The following is a 21,664-nucleotide window of genomic DNA, read 5'->3' on the forward strand; positions in this document are numbered from 1 at the left end:
TGTGTTAGGTGTATCAGAGTGCTATCTGTCAAATCTCAGCTTATTGTATCATGTCATATTGGGACTCTGCATTGGGTATCAAGAACATAAGAACAGCTATACTGGGTCAGACCAACGGTCCATCTTGCCTAATATCCTGTCATTTGAACTATCTCACCCATTACCAAGATAGTTTCCCCAATTATCACCTCTAATACCATTAACTCACAAACATCCCACTCTCCCTACCTCTAATATCATCAATTCACAGACACTTACCTCCCCTCCTTCCCCCCCCCCCCGCATCCCCCTCCTGTTCTGCAATGTGATTTGTCCTTTTCATATTTGTTCATTTTTTTAAATTGTATCCTTTGGTATATATGGTTGTGACTACTTTCTTCCACTATTTGATCTGAGGAAGTGGGTCTGGCCCACGAAAGCTCATCATCTAATAAACCATCTTGTTAGTCTTTAAAGTGCTACATTGTCCTGCATTTTGCTTCAGCTACCCCAGACTAACACGACTACATTTCTATCACTGTCTGCTGATAGATGCTCCAGAGGGAACACAACAGGTAATCCTCAGGTGATCCCTCCCCTGTCACCAATATCCAGACAAACAGAGGCTAGGGACACCATTCCCACCCATCCTGGCTAATAGCCATTGATAGATCTAACCTCCATGAATCTATCTAGCTCTTTTTTGAACCCTGTTAAAATCCTAGCCTTAACCACATCTTCTGGCAAAGAGGTCCAGAGGCTGATGTGCATGAGTGAAAAAAAACTTCCTTTTGTTTGTTATAAACTTGACACATCACTACTCTTGTTTTTCTAAGCATCTATCATTCTATGCTATTTTTGCAATTAGCTTCTTGTAAAAACAATCTCATTTGCCACTAATGGGAAATCTAACTGTGATCCAATTAGAGTATGCCCCCATCCAATTATCTCAAAATACTTTATAATATTATTGAATAAGAGAGGCGAAAAGGGTGGAATTTTGAGAAACTCTCATTGGGTGCATCTATGTTGCATTATTAAAAACAAACAAGGACACCAATTAAAAAAACCCTTCCATAGGCAGTGAGTCTCAGAATGTGGATCAAGAAACTTGGGCTGGTGCTTAGGGGTTAAAACTGGCAGAGTTGATATTCCAGCTTGTACTAAAGCCTGGTCTCTGTCTACACTGCTATTTTTCACTTTGTAGTGCAAGTCAATTGACCTGGACTTTGAGACTTGGTGCAGCAAGATTTTTTTTTTACAGTGTAGCTGCATTGATTGTAGGCTTAATCTGCTCCCAATGGATGAAACACTCAAAAGTCAGGTCATCACAGAGAGTTTCTGAAGATTCTGCCCTTAGCGGTTAAGAGACTTCCCCAAGGCCATTGGCAAATCAAGAATATAGCCCCGATCTCCTGATTGTTAGCTTTGTATTTTAACTACTAGATCATGCCTCTCATCATAAAGCAAGGGCCCGTTGCTAACTAATAAGAAAGATGAACTGAAGATGACTGAGGAAAGTGAATTTTACATTAAGCTAAGTCTATAAATACACACAATGTGGTGTTTTTTTCATGTCCCTGTGTTATGTGTCAGCAGTCCAGAGCTTTTATTAGGTTCAGATTCTCAGCTAGAGGAATATGGTTATATTCCATCAAGTATCCGGTTTCAGACTGGTGCCAAACAGAAGCAAGATGTTCACCCCCAAGGGTTTTGATTAGGTTTAACTTATCCAAAAGAAAATCTCTGGAAAGACCAATGTGACAAACACTGGGAATCTTTATAGAGCCCTGCAGTTGGTGACAGTAAATATTTCCTGCATCCCAGGAACTTTATCTTCCAACAGTGCAAATATTATTAAAGGAAATGGAAGGATGAAGGGAAATGGCTGCAGAAAGCATGTTAGGTTCCTTTCAGCACTGCTCCGAGGAGGAGACAGAGTGATAAAGAGATGGAAATAATAGAACTGGGGACCCAGACTGCTTCCCCAGAGCAGTGCTGTTCACATACAACACTGAGGTATGCTTCTAGGACAGCATGTACTTGGGGGCTTTGGAGGAACAGAGAAACAAAGAGCAGTGTTAGCTAGACTCTTTGTTCTGTGAGCCTCAGGGGCAGAGCTAAGATTCAAAGGTGACCTAGCAACCAATGGTACATGGCTTGTCAGCTACTTCTACTACCATTGCTGAGGGGTGAGTATGGAAGGAGACAGTCCCTCTGTGCATCTGGCTTAGGTTCTGTGAGGTTATAGCTGAGTTTTACCAACAGTTCCTGGAGCTTGGTTTGGTGTCAACCTCTGCCCCTGCAAACCGGAAGTTGAGAGGAACAGAGCAAATAGTCATTGTCTTCCACAGGGATTTGAAGCTACACTGTTTCCCACTTTTGGTTTTTTATGGTGTCCAAAAGCCTGATTCTCTTCTTTGTTAGGCCACTCCATATCTCAATGTGGCAGTTATAACTGAGAGGAGAACCAGAACCCTATCTCCACCTTTATCTCCAGCACTGCTGAGACAAGGTTGCCACAGCTAAGCCTGTCTTAAGGTATTTATGCAGCCCCATCATTGTACAATCCCAGCACCTCGCCATTTTTAATTTAACCTCACAATAGCCTTTGTCACACAGAAAGTCAGGGCACAGTAGGGACTTGAACCCAGAGCTCCCACAGGCCAGGGAAGTGCCCTGCCTCCTGAACCATCCTTTCTCTCTGAGGTGATGACTGTTTACTTTTGAAAATAATATTAATCTTTTGCCTCATTTTAGAGCTCCCTAGTGCTGTGAAACTAAATGGAAAAAAAAAGATAATTGCTGGCATGATAATTTTATGTATTGTATTTTGAGCAGCACTCTCATGAAATAAATATTGTTTTCCCTACCACTGCTGAGAGGTGGGGAGGTTGAAGTTAACTAAAATAAACTGTACTAATTTTTCAAATCTATGTTGAATCTTTAAACCTGCCATGTATATATTCCAAAACTAACTTCATGGTATGTTGCTGGCTAATTCAAGAATACAAGGAAAAGGTATGTGGGGTAGTGCTCTCCAAGTGGAAATGTGATCCTTGACCTTCTGTACCAAAGTGAAGACCCCTCTTTCATCTGGTTTCAATTCTATTATTTGTGCACCTTGTTGTATTTATCATTGAAATCTCAGTTTCTTCTCCTTGTCCCATGTTCCAGTGATTTATGAGAAATTGCTGAACCAGCTGTTATCTTTGGCATCTGGTGATTCAATTCAGACAGACCCTGAAGAATGTGGAGAAAATGCACATGATTTTTGAACTGCCTAATGCCTCTACTTTACAGGCAGCAGGTTTGCCATTTAAACGTCATTCTTAATGAGTCACATACTTGACAGTGCAAGGAGAAAACTAGTGTGATGATCAAAATTTATGAAAAACTAAGATTCAAATTGCACTTAATTTATTCTAGCAATTAGTCTCACAAAGTTTATTACCTTAAATAACAGGTACAGTAATGGGCTACAGAGCTTTTAGCTTCTCAACTGCTAGTTCAAATTCAGCTAAGATGGTTAGTGACTCAGTCTAAGTCTAGACCGCAGGCTTTTTGTGCAAGAAGCTTTTGTCGGAGGAGATCTTCTGCAAAAACTTCTTGCACAAGAGAGCATCCACACTGCAAAAGTGCATTGAAAAAGCAATGCGCTTTTGTGCAAGAGAGCGTCCAGACTGCCTGGATGCTCTCTCTCAAGTAAGCAGTTATTGCTATGGACAGAATGGCCTCCAGGGCACCTGTGCTTTTTCCTCTTCCCTCTTCTTGCGCAAAAAAACCCTCTTTCCCGTCCACACACTGCTTTTTGCACAAGAGCTCTTGTGCAAAAAAGGCATTCTTCCTCATAGAATGAGGAGTACCAATTGCGCAAAAAACCCTCTGATCTTTCGATTTACTTGTGCAAAAATGCGCTTGAGGTGTGGACGCGCCATGAGTTATTGCGGAAAAACAGCTATTTTTCCACAAAAACTCTGTCATGTAGACATAGCCTCAAAGTCCTCACCATCTGTTGGATGTTTGGTTTCATAATCTTAATCCAGTTTGAGGTGGAAAGCCACCAACTGGCAGTGTCCATGGGAAAGTCCAAGTCATGGAAATTAAAATACCTTTTGACACCTAACGGAGTCCCTTTGATAGAGCTACCCAGTAGGGGAAGCTTCCTCTGTCAATGCTTTGCTGCACTTCTGAGCAATCAAAAGATGTCAGTTTCCAGGATTACTACTTGAGACTTTTCCTTTGCAAAATTCACACTAAATTTAAAAAAATAATTCAAAAATCAAGTGCAATTGTACATATATCCATAGATGTTTGCAATCATTGGAGACTTGCGCCTATGTCATTATCATTAACCTTTCACAAAGAGTTTGGGGAACGTGATACAGGGTTTTTTCAATACCTTAAATCAGTGGCTTTCAACCTGTCCAGATTACTTGTTCCCTTTTAGGAGTCTAACTGGTCTTGCATAATCCATGTTTCTCCTCACTTAAAAATGACTTGCTTACAAAATCAGACATACAGACACAAAAGTGTCTCAGCACTCTGTTACTGAAAAATAGCTTACTTTCTCTTTTTTTACCATAAATTAGGGTATGTCTACACTATCCCCCTAGTTCGAACTAGGGGGGTAATGTATGCATACTGAACTTGCTAATGAAGCCCGGGATTTGAATTTCCCAGGCTTCATTAGCATAAAGCCGGCGCCGCCATTTTTAAAAGCCGGCTAGTGCGAACCCCGTGTCGCGCGGCTACATGCGGCACGGGCTAGATAGTTCGAACTAGCTAGCCATTCCGAACTATCTGTATGCCTCGTTCCACGTTCCATGAGGCGTACAGATAGTTCGGAATGGCTAGCTAGTTCGAACTATCTAGCCCGTGCCGCGTGTAGCCGCGCGGCACGGGGTTCGCACTAGCCGGCTTTTAAAAATGGCGGCGCCGGCTTTATGCTAATGAAGCCCGGGAAATTCAAATCCCGGGCTTCATTAGCAAGTTCGGTATGCATACATTACCCCCCTAGTTCGAACTAGGGGGGTCGTGTAGACATACCCTTATAGACTAATGGGGTTGGAATATAAATATTATACTTACATTTCAGTGCATAGTACATTGAAGCAGTATGAAAAGGTCATTGTATGAAATTTTAACTTGTAATGACTTTGGTAGGGCTTTTTTTGTAGCTTATTGTAAAATTAGGCAATTATTTAAATGAATTGATGCACACCCTGGAAAACCTCTGTGGAGGACACATTGGAGAGGGTCCAGCGGAGGGCAACCAAAATGATTAGGGGGCTGGAGCGCATGACCTATGAGGAGAGACTGAAGGATTTGGGTTTGTTTAGTCTGCAGAAGAGAAGATTAAGGGGGGATTTGATAGCAGTCTTCAACTTCCTGAAGGGAGGTTCCAAAGAGGATGGAGAAAGGCTCTTCACAGTAGAGATGGATGGCAGAACAAGGAGCAGTGGTCTCAAGTTACAGTGGGAGAGGTCTAGGTTGGATATTAGGACAAACTATTTCACTAGGAGGGTGGTAAAGTACTGGAATGGGTTACCTAGGGAGGTGGTGGAATCTCCATCCCTAGAGGTGTTTAAGTCTCGGCTTGACAAAGCCCTGGCTGGGTTGATTTAGCTGGGATTGGTCCTGCCTTGGGCAGGGGGGCTGGACTTAATGACCTCCTGAGGTCTTTTCCAGCTCTATGATTCTATACCCAAAGCTGGTCTCTAGTCTTAGCTCTTGCTGCTTGTGGTAACAATTTCCAATACATTATCTGCACATATATGAGACTCAACCAAAATCTAATATCCAAACACTTGTGTGCTTGGAAAAAATTTGGATCCAAACTTTGAGCCACTCTTCAACAAGTAATATGATAAGGGTTTCCTAACAAGCTCGGCCCGCTATTAAGCCATTTCAATCAGTAGTTTACATGTACAATAGAGACGAGATCATGTCTTCTTTAGATGCTCGCTTTTATAAAACTCCATATAAGTGACCATCAGCTTAAAATTCTAGAATATTTGTGAACTACTGGGAACTAATGCATGATGGACAAATTCTGCCCTTGGATATGTGCCAACATGTTGCATTTTCTCAAGCAAGGGTTGTAGTCACAAATGCTAGTTCCATTGCTTAATCTTCTTCTAGGAGGCATTTAGGCCTGGTCTGCAGGATATTAGGTCAGTATAACTACATTGTTCAAAAAATTCACATTCCTGGGCAATGCTGTTAAACAGACCTAACCTGCAATGTAGACAGAGAAGTGAATTACATATGTTGGTGGGAGAACCCTTCTCATTGGTGTAGGGAGTGTCTACACTAAGGTGCTATAGCACTGCAGCATTTTAAGTATAGACAAGCTTTAGCTACAGTGTTGGTGTGGATGGTATAAAAACCTGAATAAACTCTGTGGAGGTCAAAATTAAGCCCTAGATTTCCACTGCATAGTAAAGGGCGAAAAAGCTTTTTGTGTTTTTTTCTGAACCTCTGGATCTTCATCAGAATTAGTGTTCTTTTATTACGCTGCAGTTAACAATTGCAGATTCGTGATAACAGCAGCCATGTCAGAGTTTTCAGTGTTGCACCTACATACCTTTCTTTTTGATCTCCTCCCCACTGTATAAATGGAACCATTCTTTTGACTTCACCCTATCACTGCTACCATGGGAAACAATTCAGTTTTCAAGTTTGAGCTTTTCTTTCAGTGTTCTGTTTCCAGTGCTTAGCAATTGTAACCTGACCTCCATTACCACAACTGCTTCATGATGGATCACTTTCAGCATTAGGAAAATCTTTCAGCATCTGTCCACTAGCTTTTCTTTAAGCAGCTGGTGTTTCCATTACTCCCAGTTGTACTGACTTCATAGAGCTACTTCATTTTACACCAGCTGAGGATGTAGGCCAGGGGTAGGCAATTAATTTTTTGCTGGGGGCCTCTTCAGAAATTTTTGACATGGCCCTAGGCTGCACTGTAAAGGGCAGAGCCTCAGGCGGAAGGGGAAAGGCGGGGATACTTCCCTGCTTCCCCACTCACAGACCATGATTGATCTGGGGGTGGGGGAATGCCTTTGCCCCACCCACCAGAGGTTCCCCCTAGACACCCATGCCCCTGGCGGTGGGAGGAGACTTTGCGTGCTCCTCCTTCTGCCCCCAGGCCAATCAAAGCTTGGGGGGCAGGGGAGCACTCAAAGTCTCCTCCCACCCTGCCAGGAGCCACGTGCTCCTGGCAGGGTAGAGGAAACTTCATGCACTTCCCCCCACCCCTAGGCCTTAATTGGCCTGAGGGTGGTGGAGCAGCAGAGCCTCTGTGGGCTGAATCAACCCACTTAGCAGGCCACATCTGGCCCGCTGGGACCCTTTTGTCCACCCCGATCTAGGCCATTTTTCTCCTTTTCCCATATCTATAAATCGCTCTCTTTCATTGTTTCATTAGCTCTAACTCTGAGGTGATGTTTATGAAAACATGATACAGAATAAACCACAAATAGTCTAATAGCATTGTAAAGACTAACAAAACATGTAGATGGTATCATGAATTTTCATGGGCACAACCCACTTCTTCAGATGACAGGCTGTGCCCATGAGAGTTCATGATACCATCTACATGTTTTGTTAGTCTTTAAGGTGCTACTAGACTATTTGTTGTTTTTTAAGTTTTTCCTATTACAGACTAACTAGGCTACCCCTCTGAAGCTTATGATACAGCTTGAAATCCATACCTGCTGTCTGCAATCCTGGTGACTGCATTTGACCTTAACAGGAACTCCGCATTAGAGGGAATTGGACCCACTTGTAATGTATAGTTTGCCTAATCTAGACCTCAAGGTCCTTGGGTCAGGAACTGTCTTCCTTTATGCACTGTACAGTGTGAAGCACATTAAAAGGGCATAACAATAATATTTTGAATTGTACTCCTTGTAGAGGCAAGATAGTGAATACTAATGTTGATAGTGAGGACTGAGAATTGTTTTCTAAATGAAATAATTTTCAATTAACTTAATATGGAGTTGTCTATATGCCAGAGATTAGCAATATTACAATTGGAAATTTGTACAGATTCTGTTTAAAAAGCAGTGCTTTCCTATGCTTTAGAAGATAAAAGTCCCAGGCAAACTCTGTGGAATGTAAGATATGACCTGAAGAAGAGCTCCATGGAACTCAAAAGCTTGTCTCTTTCACCAGTGCAAATTCATCCAATAAAATAAGATATTACCTCATCCACCTAGTCTCCGGAATATTCATCGATAATTTAGAGATATTGCTCCATCTACTGGAACATCAATCCACTTCCAAGCTTGAATTGGGTTCTATTATACTGCAGCAAACAGCCATACATCAACTACGAAGAGAAAGCCTGGACAAATATCAAAAAGATTCTGATGTACCGTACGGCAGATAGATAAACCGCAACATTTGGGTATTTATCTGAACCGTGTGAAATCTCTTTTGTGTGTCTTCCCCATTTCCCATTAACTCATCCTAGCAAAATAAGCTTACCTTCTCTGATTGAGGCACTAAAAGAATTGTTTGTAGCGGTTAAAGCACAAAATAGAGAGTTGGGAATTTTGGATTCTGTCCTTAGCTCTGCTACTGACACTTTTTCATAACCACAAACAAACAATTTAACCCCTTGGGCCAATACTTTCCTCGTTCATAATAAATACATTAATTACTTTATTTGGATAATTCCTACTCTCACAAAGGGACTGTGGGCTCAGTACCTTTTAAGTACTGTACTTGGCAGTTCTCAGATAAAAGACACTGAACTTCAAACTATTATTATTATAAATTATCATTTATTTTATTAGAAATTAGATTCAAAACCATCCCTGTCCAAAGGAAGTTATTTTTTAAATAGATTAAGGAATGGAAGGAGAAACAGCAAGTCAGCTGACCAGCCAAGAATAGACTCCAGATCTCTTGGGCTCTGTCTACGCTGTTTGTTTTTTGTGGAAGAGGAAATGCAAATGAAGCGTTCATTTGCAAATCTCATGCTCTCATTTGCATATTCTCTTCCGATTCTTTTTGCAGAGAGGTTTTTGCGGAAAAAAACGCAGTGTAGATGGGGCCATTTTTCAAAAAAAAAAAAAAAAAAACCTTTTGGGCAAACTCCTGTAAACCTCATTTTTGGAGGAATAAGGAATCTTGCACTAAAAGGTTTTTTTTTCCAAAAAATGGCCCCATCTACACTGTGGGGTTTTTTTCCGCAAAAAACCTCTCATGCAAAAAGGATAGGAAGAGATTATGCAAATGAGTGTGTGATATTTGCAAATGAGCTCTTCATTTGCATTTCCTCTTCCACAATAAACAAACAGTGTAGACCAGTGGTTCCCAAACTTTTTGGCATCACGCCCCCCCCCTTTTTGATTTTTGAAAAACCTTCAAGCCCCTCCCCCAATAGCAGCAAAACTTGTTGTGAAAAAAAAAGAAAAAGAAACTGTACAGGGCAGCAAAACTTGATGGGGGGGAGGCTGGGTCACCTCGTGTACCCCCCCCCCAGAGGCGCATGCCCCCCCAGTTTGGGAACCCATGGTGTAGACAGAGTCTTGGAGCATAGAGTGGTGCCTTAGTCATTAAACAACACTACCTCTTTGGAGGGGAGCTAAATGTTGTCCCATTTACAGTAATGACCATAGTTAAACTCTAGCTACAGCTGGCTGCTATGTGCCAACTATTTCCAGTTTTTTTTTAAAGGGAATGCAGCATTCTACCCATGAATGTTACACACTTCACACTGAACAAGGCAAGGTTATCAGATTGATCAATGATGCAATTAGAAATGCCATGCAAAAGCAGCTTCTTCCTTGCTCCTTCTGAACCCAGCAAACCAAGGGCATACAGTACTATAGATTGGGGCCCTAAGGGTCAGTGGCTAATTATCATGCGGAAATGCCTATTTCCATATGTTTGTGAAAAGTTTAAAACTAATATTAATGAGCATTTTCAAATATTCAAGGTCAAAAGAAGGAGATGAGCTAGAGGAAATGGAAAATTAATGGGAATGTTGATAGGAAACCAAATATGAAGCACAAAAAGATAATATAGGGCAACAAGATGGAGCTGGATCCTGATTGATCTGGACCATGATAAATCTCTCCCTCCCCCTCCCCTTTAATTTTGTTTGCATTCAACACCACTGAAGGTTGTTTTGTGCTGTCTACTATGGTAATGACAAGCAAAACTGAATCTCGGACCTCTGAAGCTTAGGATACGTCTACACTGTGGTGCTATTTCGGGGTACTGTATCCTGAAATAGCTATTCCACGTCTTTTAAACAAGCCCATTATTTTGAACTAGCTTTCAAAATAACGGGCTTGCTATTCCAATGTCCCTGTAAACCTTGTTACACAAGGATTGAGGGACTTTTTGGAATGGCACTCTATTTTGAAATTTGGCGCTGTCTACACACTCAAAATAAACTATACAATTTGTGTAGCTCAACTTGAATAGCTTATTTCGAGCTACGGGTAGAGTGTAGATACACCCTAACTGCATGCGTCTCTACAGCTTGAGCTTAAAGCCAGCTGGCTCTCAGCTAAGGCTGTAGAGCAGATTCATTCTTCCTCTGTAAATGGTCTAAGTGTCACTACATAGGACACTCTCAATGACTTAACCACCTGCATTCTGCTACAAAGACCTTTTACAGCTGCACTTGAAAGGGAATCCTCTGAACTGTCATTCATGTTAAAATTCGACACTCTCCGGGAGGGAATGAACAAAGACCCAAACTATCTTACCCATTACCAAGATAGCTTCCCCAATTATCACCTCTAATACCATTAGCTCACAGACATCTAACTTTCCCCACCTCTAATATCATTAATTCACAGACACTTACCTTCCTTCCTTCCCTCCCCCCCCCCGCATCCACCTTCTGTTCTGAAATGTGATTTGTCCTTTTCATATGTGTTCACTTTTTTTTAAATTGTATCCTTTGGTATATATGGTTGTGACTATTTTCTTCCACTATTTGATCTGAGGAAGTGGGTCTGGCCCACGAAAGCTCATCATCTAATAAACCATCTTGTTAGTCTTTAAAATGCTACATTGTCCTGCATTTTGCTTCAGCTACACCAGACTAACACGGCTACATTTCTATTACATAGGGGAGTGTACGACACCCAGTAGTTTTGTGAGTTAGACCAGGGTAAAGCTTTTGCTTGGATATTTATTTTCTCTTTGGCCTGTTTCCTATAATTTTGCACTGATTTTTACTGATATGCAGTGTCTGTACCTTCTTTAACAATGGGCTTCTGCTTATAACTAGCCTGTGTTGATATCCCCACACATTCCGAGATATTTGTTAACATTTTGTTTGTGGGCTTAGCATTTGTGTGTAGTTCTTTCTTCTGTACAACATAATAAGGAGCTCTTTGAAAGTGCTGTATGCCAAAAGAGCAGGAAAGCTAGAAAGTGTGTTATTATATGCAGGGAAGTATGCAAATTCTTACATTACTGCTCACTATAATTGGCCAAATCCTGCATCCTTCAGTCTTTACTCAAGCTAAACTTCCACTGAAGTCAAAGGGTGTTTTGCTGTAACAAAGATACATGTCAAGATTTGGGCCTGCTCCCCTTCCCTCTCCTTCCACATAAACATGCTGCATGCAGTCACTGAGATTCTTATATGTGGAGTGGGTAGCGCTATCCAAAGTAAAGGTTGTGTATTTTCCATTATGTTCCATTAGTTGATTACCAGATTTTAACTGCTCACAATGAAATTTTCCACGGTGGGTATTTGCCTCAGACTGGTTTTGTTTTGGAAAATTTCAGCTGAAACAGTTCAACCACTTCCCAAAATGGAATTATGGAGAAAATAGGTTTCACCCATATCAATAAAATTCATGAACTATTGACTCAAGCAAGCTGTAGGGCTTTCAGGCTTTAGAGCAAGGACTTGAAATTTGGACGAGGAATGGTTGTCACCCTAGTGTAAGGGATGTGCCTTTTTCTGTTCCTGAGAAAATCCACCTAAATATGTCCACGTTGTAAACCTCTGGAAAAAAATTTCACTGTGTGCATACAGAATTCATGTCCCCCGCAGATTTCACATCATTTCAGATGCAGAAAGGAAAAGAAGCTGCAAAAGTGGTCACACACCCCTATGGGTCTACAGCATGGGTCTACAGCATGGGTCTACAGTTTTGCCCACATGGACCAGCTGGTGGAGTGGTAAATAACTGTTGGGGGAGAGAAGAGTCTGGAGGTGCCCTGGCCTGCACCAGACTCACCTGCTAATCCTGGCTGTGCTGGGGGCAGGGGAGAATGGGACTTACTCTTCCTCTGCAAGGAGAGGCTGGGATTAGATCAGAACCACCCCCAGAAACCTTTTCTGACTACATATCCCCCACCTGTTTCCTGCTTCTCATCCATGGGGTCACTGTAAAGAGAATGCTCCACCCAACTTCTCATGCAGCTCTACTCCGCATATGCAGACACCCCAACCAAGCCTCACCCACTCACGTCCAAACCCCCACCCCACCAGCCCCATGGCCCTTGCATCTGGACCCCTACACTGGCACTCAGATCACTTTCACTGAGCTTCCCACACTCACCCCCCAACTAGGGCTGGACCAAGACATTCTGGTGCCCCGGGCAGACAATTTAATTGCGCCCCGGGTTGGGGGAGGGCGCATGCACGGCCCCCACCCCTACCTGGCGCATGGGGGAGGGCACGCGGAGCTGGCAGCGGCAGGACGCACATGCCCAGCCCAGCCCAGCCCAGCCCGGCTACCGCCGTTGGCACGCAGCCCAGGGCCGCCCGGGGCGGGCCGAGCCTGGCCGTGCAGGGCCCCACGGCTGCGGGGGGACGGGCGCTGCTGGCCAGCGCTGCAGGGGTTAACGCGGCCCCCGCCCCAGGCAGCCGCTGCAGGGTGGCCGCTGGGCGCTGCTGCAGCCCATGATCTGGGAGCCGGGCACATGACACCTGATGGCAGCTATAAGGGGCACTGCGTGCCCCTTACAGCTGCCATCAGGCACCCCCCATAGGTTGGCGCCCCAGGCAGCTGCCCGGCTAGCCGATGCCTTAATCTGGTCCTGCCCCCAACTTTCCCACATCCGACCACCTCAATGAGCCCCCTACAACCTGACTCCCACCCCACTGAGCTCAACCAACTGTACCCAGACCCCACCACAAGTTCTGGATTCCCCCTTCCACTGAGTTTCTCACTCTCAGACATCCCTGCCAAGCCCCAAACACCTTCACCTGGAACCTCCTGCCGAGTCCCTTCCCCCTGCATGTGGAACCTCTCCCCAATGAGCCCTTATATACCCTGACACCCCCCACCCTTTGAACTTCCCCACCCAATTGCTCCATGCAGAATCCTCTCAGCCCACATTAACCTCTGCCTCACTTGGATCCTGCCAGGTTATGCCTGCCTGCCCCATACCTGGCTCAGGACCAAGGCTGGGCATGCATTGGAGTCTCTGTCCCTTTTGCTCACTATTTCGGTATGCCTGGCACAGGACAGGGCTCTAGGGTGTTTTGGGGGCAGACCCAACCCGTGCACTATGTCAGGGTCAGATGCAGCCTGACAGCCAAGTCTGTGTCTGGGAGGAGTGTGTGTGTGAGGGTGGGGAGGAAGGGGGTGTAGGGCAATCTCTTATGCAGCCAGTGGCCTCTGCTCCCCGACTAAGCATACCTAGCTTGTGTGCCATATGCCCTATACTGCTAATAGTTCATGGAGCTTCGCCTTTAGAGACAGTCTAAGATGCCTGAGTTCTGGCACAAGAGACCCTGGTAAAATGCCTGGGGGAGCAGGATGTCAAATGTGATTTCCAGCTTTTTCATTTTTTTCTCAAGAAAGAAACAGCTATCATGTCAGATGATGAGGAAAAAGCTGGGCACCTGGGATATGGAAATCCTTTGACTGAATACCTGCTTTTGGGTGTGAAAGACTAACTAGGGGTTCCTGAGATGTCTGACCATAAAACTGTCACTATCCTTTACTTAAGCTGTGCTTTTCCTGGCACTGCTCCAGCACTAGCTATGGAAAACCCCATGCCTCAGATGAGTGTGTTTCCATCCCTCCAGCATTTTTTTTCAAAAAATAACAAAAATAAAGGAGAGAAATTGGGCTTTTCACTGTGTTGAAAAAAATTCTTGCCCCATCTCCCACCCAGCATTTTATAAGGGATTCCAAAGTCACTCTTCCTCTGTTTGCATTGGTCACTTCGCTCCTGTGTAATCAGAGAGGCTGGTTAATGTGGCAGTTTCTCATTGTGCCAGGCCAAGCTCCCCACATGTGCTACACACTAGCTTTATAGTCTGACCACTGCTGAGCATGAAACTTGTTTTCAATCAGAAATGCTTTTGTGAGCCTAAAACTTTTTGTGAACCTAAAACCTCCTACGATATTCTTAGACAAATGCATGTGGCTCATAGTCTAGCCATACAGCTTTGTGGCCGAAAGCTGAGATTCTATTTTGCCCTCATGCTAACCAGCCCTACATGCTGCTACATCTGAATTGCTGAACTGCTATTTTTCTTTAGGTTTTTTTGGGGGTGCTTTTCCTGCCAGCACTTTATTAGAGCTGGTGACATTTTCTTGTGTCTTCAATGAGCAACGCTAAAACAATGTTAGCATTATTTAAATAAGCTTGTTATTGGCTTCCACATGTGCTACGCTTACTTTAACAATATATTCAGCTACAAAATTGATCTGAGTTCTGAAGCTCTCTTGCCAACACTGAGCTGTGTACACGAGTGCTCATGTCAGTGGCACTTCTGTTCCACATTAGAGCGTGGCAGAGTGATTTACAACCTTGAATGACACATGTGGCTATAGGTTGTAGTGTAGATTAGCTTGAGGTGGCAACACAGCTACCTCCTGCCACTCTAGCCAATGTGTCATAGCCAACATCTTTGGCTACTGACACCAGGGCTTGAATCAGCGATCGCCAGAACTAAATATATGCATCTGCACTAGGGATGTAAGTGACTAGTCGACTACCCGATAAGCATATGCTTATTGGGTAGTCGAGTAGTGACTTGATTTGTTGCTACCGCCCCTTGCTGCCTCTATCAGAGAGAGAGGCAGCAAGGATGGGGAGGGGGGAACAGGAGCCAGTGCTGGGGGGAGCCGGCTTATAAGCCGGTTCTCACCAGCACCAACTCCACCGGGGGAGGAGGCAGGGGAAGTAGAGGCACAGTGGGGAAACAGTACAAATGGGAACTGAAGCAGTCCCTGCGCATGTCAGTCTGACTGCTGTGCCTATCCCTTTGAAATGTAGCAAGAGCCCTGCCAGTCCCACTGCTGTGCCTGTCCCTTTGAAATGTAGCAAGAGCTGCTACAATTCAAAGGGAGAGGTGGAACCTGAGGAGAGTGGGGATTGCTTGAGTCCCCACTACTCTTCCTCCTATTAAATGTAATAAGAGCCATGAGCGCCCACGGCTCTTACTACATTTAAAAGGCAGAGGTGTAGCGGGGATAGCAAGTGTCCCACTCCACTCCTTATTGACTAATCGAGTAGTCAATGGAAATTCCAGCGACTATTTGATTAGCTGATTAATCAAAATGTAACATCCCTAATCTGCACAGCTAGAGCTAAAATACAGTTGGCACTCGAGCTGAGATCAGTAACAAACTCACATCCTCGACAGAACTGAGACAGATAGGGAGACACTTGGGCTTCTGATTTTAACCAGGACCCACCCCTATTAAAAAACAAAAAAAGCACCAGAGTGATTATTTGTATGTAAGGCAGGGATGGGCAATAATTTTTTTACTAGGGGCCACTTCAGAAATGTTTGAAGTGGTCCCGGGCTGCACCAGAAGGGAAAGGCCTCAAGTGGAAGGGACAGGGCTAGGATACTTCCCTGCTTCCACACCCACAGATCATGGGTGAAATCTTTGCCCCCTTCCCAGAGGTTCCCCCTAGATGCTCATGCCCCTGGGGTGGGAGAAGACTTTGCGTGCTCCCTCTTCTGTCCCCAGGCCAATCAGGGCTTGGGGGTGGGGGAGCGTGCAAAGTCTCCTCCCACCCTGCCAGGAGTGCATGGCGCTTCTAAGTGCCACATGCTCCTGGCAGGGTGGGAGCAGGGCGGAGGAAATTTCACACGCTTCTCCCTGCCCCCAGGCCCGAATTGGCCGGGGGGTGGGGGAGCGGCAGGGCTTTCCCGGGCTGGATCAACCCACTTGGCAGGCTGGGTCCGGCCAGCGGAGGCCCTTTTGCCCACCCCTGATGTAAGGGCTTGTGTACAGCAGTAATGTGGATTATATGGGTGTGATTTCTAAAGTGCATGAATGTGCATCAATTGGTTGTTGTCCAGACACACTGAATGTTAACACTAGTGCCCTTTAATGCGGAAACAGTACAGATTGAACCTCCTTGGTCCGGCACCCTTGGAATTGGAGTGGTCCTGAACAAGAGAATTTGCTGCACCAGGGAAGGTCAGGTGTCCAGGATCTCTTGGGCTCCCCTCCTGGCTGCTGCACCTGGAGAACCTGGAGGCCTCACTTCCTCCGGCCTACCCGCCTGGCTCTGCTGTCCCCGGGTCTCTGCTCCCTGCACTCAGCCCCCAACCCCATGAAGTGGCAGCTGCTCCCAGGGTTTCCTGCCCCCATGCAGCATCAGCTGCTTCCAGGGATATCTACTTCCAGGTCACTAGCCCTGCAGGCTGCTGCCAACCAGACCGACTCTGCTCCCAGCCACACTCAACCTCTGGGGCCAGGGCTCTCTGGTCTAGCAACATATGTGGTGCTGCAGGACCAGAGATGTTGCTGGACCAGAGATCCCCAGATGAGAGAGGTTCCACCTGTACTATGTTTGAAACTGACTGTACTACAGCACACTAGGGACCATTACAGAAAGATTACTGTTATACTACTGTAATTAATAATGTATCCATTAAAATCACATTGGTCACCATGGTGTATACAAAGAAAGTTCCCTGGCACCTGCCTGATTTTTGGACTTTTAATTAAAACTCAAATAGCTAAAAACTACTCCCCAAATTATATTTATAAACCTTGCAAAACAGAAGCAGTACACGCTGACCAATGTACCCCTCTGCACCATGCAGTGTAGAAGTGGAATGCATGCATATATTTCCTCAATCATGAGAAATCATATCTAGGCAATAACTTTACAGGAAAAGTTTCGAATTTGTCACTAAATTTGAGAGCAATCCATATCAAAAGCCATTTGGAAATTTGGTTTCAGTGTGAAAAAGTCAACACAGAAATGAAGGCCAGGAAAAAGTAGGCATTTGAAAATTCCACCCCCTTATCAGTCAGAGTGCACAATCAGTAAGTAGTCCGGAAATAATTAAACACCCTTTAAAAATATCAGTTGGAAAACACTAAATGAGTATGTTGGCAGTTTGCACCTAGTCTATCTGGGACATGACTGCATGAAATCCCAGATCTTTGTTTTCATAGTTGTTTAATAATGAAGCTGTAACTCCTCTACAGTAAATAGCAATTGCCAGAATAATAGCTAGTACCTTTTAAAGTAAAGGACAAAAAACAGCGGTAGTTTCCTGTTGGTTTTGATTTGATTCAGGGTTGTTACGTTAATCAGCATGCTTTTGTTGTCAGTCTATTTGAAAAGATGGTTTGTTGTCTGGAAATGTGACTGAAAAATAGAAGAAACATTTTCTTGAACTATACTCACAAGTCTCTCTTTGTTTAACTAAATACAAGGAAAATACAGAAATAGAGGATTTTTTTTCAGCACATAATGTTAGTGCACTTCCAGCAAAAAAGCAATGTCTTTAAATGCTATTTTTAATTTGGTGCAAAAATCTAAATTTGAAATTCTTGTGAAAAACACTCAGGCTATGTCTACACGGCAGGCTTCTTGTGCAAGACCTTTTTGCGCAAGAGTTCTTGCACAAGAGATCATCCACACTGCCATGTGCTTTTGCGCAAGAGTGTCCATGGCAGTGTGGACACTCTCTTGTGCAAGAAAGCTCTGATGAACATTTTAGCCATAGGGGTTTCTTGCACAAGAAACCCGTTCCCGTCCATGCTAGCCTTTCTTGTGCAAAAAGGCTTATTCCTTGTGGGGAGAGGAATAACTCTTGTGCAAAAAGCCCTCTCTTCTGACGATCTACTGTAAATTTTCATGCGCAAGAATGGGCTTGTAGTGTGGACGCTCCGCAAGTTTTTGTGCAATAATGGCTGTTCTTACGTAAGAAGCCTGCAGTGTAGACATAGCTTCAGGGTCTTTGGCTTTCACATGTACGCAAGGAACAGTAATGACTTCAGTGGAGTTACTCCAGATTTTAGTTGTGCTAAATGAGGCCAGAATGTGGTCCAAAAATTCTTAGTCATCTGCAGACATCATTGATTTCAGTTCTGATTAAAAACTAGATTATACATGCAGTAAGAGTCATAAATATTTATATGATGGTAATCTTTAAAGGCTCCATTGAGGAATGGAGCCCCATTGTGCTGTGTGCTATCAGGCTCCTGCCCTGGATCTGAACCATGATTTCCAAAAGTGACTAGTGACCTCAGTTTTTAGGTACTCAGCAAAGAAGGGCTTAGTTTCAAATAAATGCATATGCTGACTGAAAGACTTCGACAATTATTCTAGATTCATTCAGTGTTAGGACGATATTTACTGAACGCCAAGACTAAGACATTTCCAAAGTTCAGGGCGGTGGGGAAAAAGAGTATGTGAGGGTGGAGGCCTTGGGGCCCGATTACCTTACCTGATCGGGGCTGCTGCACCACAGTAGCAGTGGCTGGATGAGGGGTTGGGCTAGTATTGCTGCTGCTGTATCATGGCCTCCTCTCCTACCTGTGCTGCAGCAGAAGGGGGCCCGGCCCCAGCCCTTCCTGAGACCAGATGAAGGCTGGACCATGAGGCCTGCCCCAAGATCAGGGGCAGGATGCTGCAGCCAGATTGGGGCTGGGTCCCGACTGGGGCCTTATTGGCCAGGCTTCATTTTAAAATATTATGCCCAACACATAAGTTTCAACACTGTATTTATGGCAGGGGTGGGGAACCTTTTTTGGGTCGGGGGCCACTGGCCCACAGGAAGATCAGTTGGGGACTACACAAGTGAGAAGTAAAAAAATATCCCACCAAAACTGCCCAACCCTCACTAATGTAGTCCCCAACTGAAACACCTCACTCCCTTGGTGTTCCAGCCCCATTGGGCAGGGGAGGGGTGGGGGAGGAGAGAGGAGGGAAGACTGGAGTTCAAGGCCTCAGGCTAAATTAACTCTTCTGGTGTTCCAGAGTTAGCAGATTTTGTAGCCCCCTCAGGCTCTGGGGTGCGGCCAAAATGCGGGCTTCAGTGAGTGGGACAGGGCTGCCAGTGAGTGGGATAAGGATGGGGGTGCAGGATCTGGCCAGGCAGTAGGGTACAGGAGGGTATAAGGATGTGGGGTCTGGGTGGAAGGTAGGGTGCAGGAGCAGGCTGGGAATAAGGTGTCTGGCCAGGAGGAGGGGACAGGAGCAAGAGAGGGTACAGATTCTGGCCAACAGAAGGCTGGGGGTGGATAGGGTGTCTGGCTGGGGGGAGGTGCAGGAGCAAGGAAGAGTGCAGGAACAAGCTGGGAGTAGGGTGTGGGGCCCAGGAGGAGGGTGCAGGAATGAACTAGGTATATGGCTAAGGGGGGAGCGAGATGCAGGGAGAGTGCAGGAGCAGGGTGGGGGTAGGTGTGTGGCCGGAGGGGGGGGGGTGCAGGGTCTTGGCAGTGCAGTGAGTGAGGGTGCTGGGTCTCAGCTTAGGGGTATGAGCATAGGGTTACAAGTGAGGGGTCTCAGTTTAGGTGTGGGACTTAGTTGCTTTCACACCCGCTGCTCTCATTGGCCATATTCCAGCCTATAGGAGCAGCAGGAAGGGAAGCAGCAGTGTGTGGAGCCATTTCTGGCTCCGCTTCTTCCTCACAAGCTGGATCCAGCAGGGAGGCTTGGGGCTTTTTCCTCCTCCCCCCCTCCCTCAAACTGGTGCTTGTGCTCCAATCTTTGGGGGGGGGGGGGGGGGGAGAAGAGCAGCGAGCCCGGAGCACCAACATGGGCTTCATGCTGTGACAATGGGCAGGGTGGTGAGCTTGAGCTGCAAAAGAGCCACATCTGGCTCCCTACTCAGCCATATTTGGCTCAGGAGCCATAGGTTGCCAATCCCCATTCTACATCATCCCTAACAGCTGCCTTTGAAAACCTCCACAACCTCCCTTCACCATTTATTCCAGTGCTTACCTACCATGACACAAAGTTTTCCCTAATGTCCAACCTAAATCTCCCTTGCAACTTAAGACCATTGCTTCTTGTCCTAGCCTCAGTGGTTAATGAGAACAATTTTTCTTCATACTCGAAATTATGTCCATGAGCCATCAGGGAAGGTGGGGTTAGGGGAGGCGCACTGGGAAGGGAGGAGGTAGAGAATGCTGCACCATGTAGCCTAGCCCAGACCAGCCTCTCCAGCCCCATAGCATTGTGGGAGGGTGTATCATGCTGCCAGGCCTGGCCTCCCCAGCCCCGGAGCACCAGCAGTGCGGGCTGTAGGGGCAGCAACACTCCACTCCCAGAACATCTACAGTAGGTACTCTAGGGGCAGTGTGTGGGCAGGGCGATGCCTGACAGATTAGGAAGGTAGAGCCTACCCCTGCCTTACATAGCTGATATTTGCTAATTCCATAAAGCTCACATACATTATCACCTGCCTCACTCAGGTTTTTTTTTTTTTTTGTTAAAACATGACTCTCCTCTTTTATGCTGGAAGTTTGTCCTCTTGCTATGTTGTGCAGCAATCTTCAAGCTACCCACTATTAACTGTCAAAGAAAGAGAATGAATATTCAAAAAGTCTCAGAGAGGTAGCCTTTTAGTCTGTAATTTAGAAAAAACAAACAAGTGGTCCTGTAGCACCAGAGACTAATAAAAGAATAGATAGTATCATGAGGTTTTGTGGGCACAACCTACTTCTTCAGATGAGTTGAGCAAGAGGTGGGTTGTGCTCACGAAAGCTCATGATACTTTAAAGTGCTACAGGACCAATTTTTAAAAAAGTTTTTAAATGAATATTCTAGTGACTTTCACAATAACCAATAACTAATTTAGAAATACTCAAATATAGAATACCATACACATACAGTTAAATATCTAAATGCCCTCTACTTCAAGCAATTTTTAATGCCATGTTTCTATTCTTTTTGGATACTCTCATCTTGATCTTTTTAAAATCAAGTTCTTCTGTTTATGCAACTTGCAAATCCCTCAGTATCTCTCCAATCTATTAATTAACCTCTACACTTTGATCCACAGGGCCTACCCACAAACCTTTTCTTGTCCCAGGTGCAGCCTCTCTATCAGATTAATACTGCAGAAGTGGCAGATTCTGCTTTTTTCCATGCAAAGGTTATGTAGACTTAATCAGGACCTAAAAGCAGACTTCCAGAGAGTTATTGATGACTCTTCCTCCCATGGGAGGCAGAGGGAACTTTAGGCAAGAGCTCTTCCTGAACTAGGAAGGGACATCTTTACACAGGGACATCTTTACACAGGGCCCTTCAGACACCAGTATCACACTTCCAACCACATGCACACTACAACCAGAATCTGGTTTTCTAAAAAATTTAACATCTGGCCAGAGATGTATTTCATATACCCCTTCCAAATACACCTTGTTTCTTGTATCGTTTACCAGCCATATACTAGTGTGCAGTACCGCCCCTAGGAGGTGTATGTAAAAGATTGCTTGCTTTCAGTTACCAAAATACAACAAATTTA

The 21,664-nt window shown here is 44.9% G+C and overlaps 1 long non-coding RNA gene across 1 annotated transcript; it reads right to left on the reverse strand.

Moving 5' to 3' along the window:
* Positions 1–317: 317 nt before the first annotated feature.
* LOC112545744 (uncharacterized) lies at positions 318–21,397 on the reverse strand. The gene is made up of 3 exons (XR_003089291.2): positions 17,423–21,397; positions 8,189–8,329; positions 318–3,222 (listed from the first exon to the last, which is right to left on the reverse strand). It is a non-coding gene; the product is annotated as an uncharacterized LOC112545744 (long non-coding RNA).
* Positions 21,398–21,664: the final 267 nt, after the last annotated feature.

This window comes from Pelodiscus sinensis, chromosome 10 (genome assembly GCF_049634645.1).
Source record: "Pelodiscus sinensis isolate JC-2024 chromosome 10, ASM4963464v1, whole genome shotgun sequence".
In the NCBI taxonomy this organism is placed as follows: Eukaryota; Metazoa; Chordata; order Testudines; family Trionychidae; genus Pelodiscus; species Pelodiscus sinensis.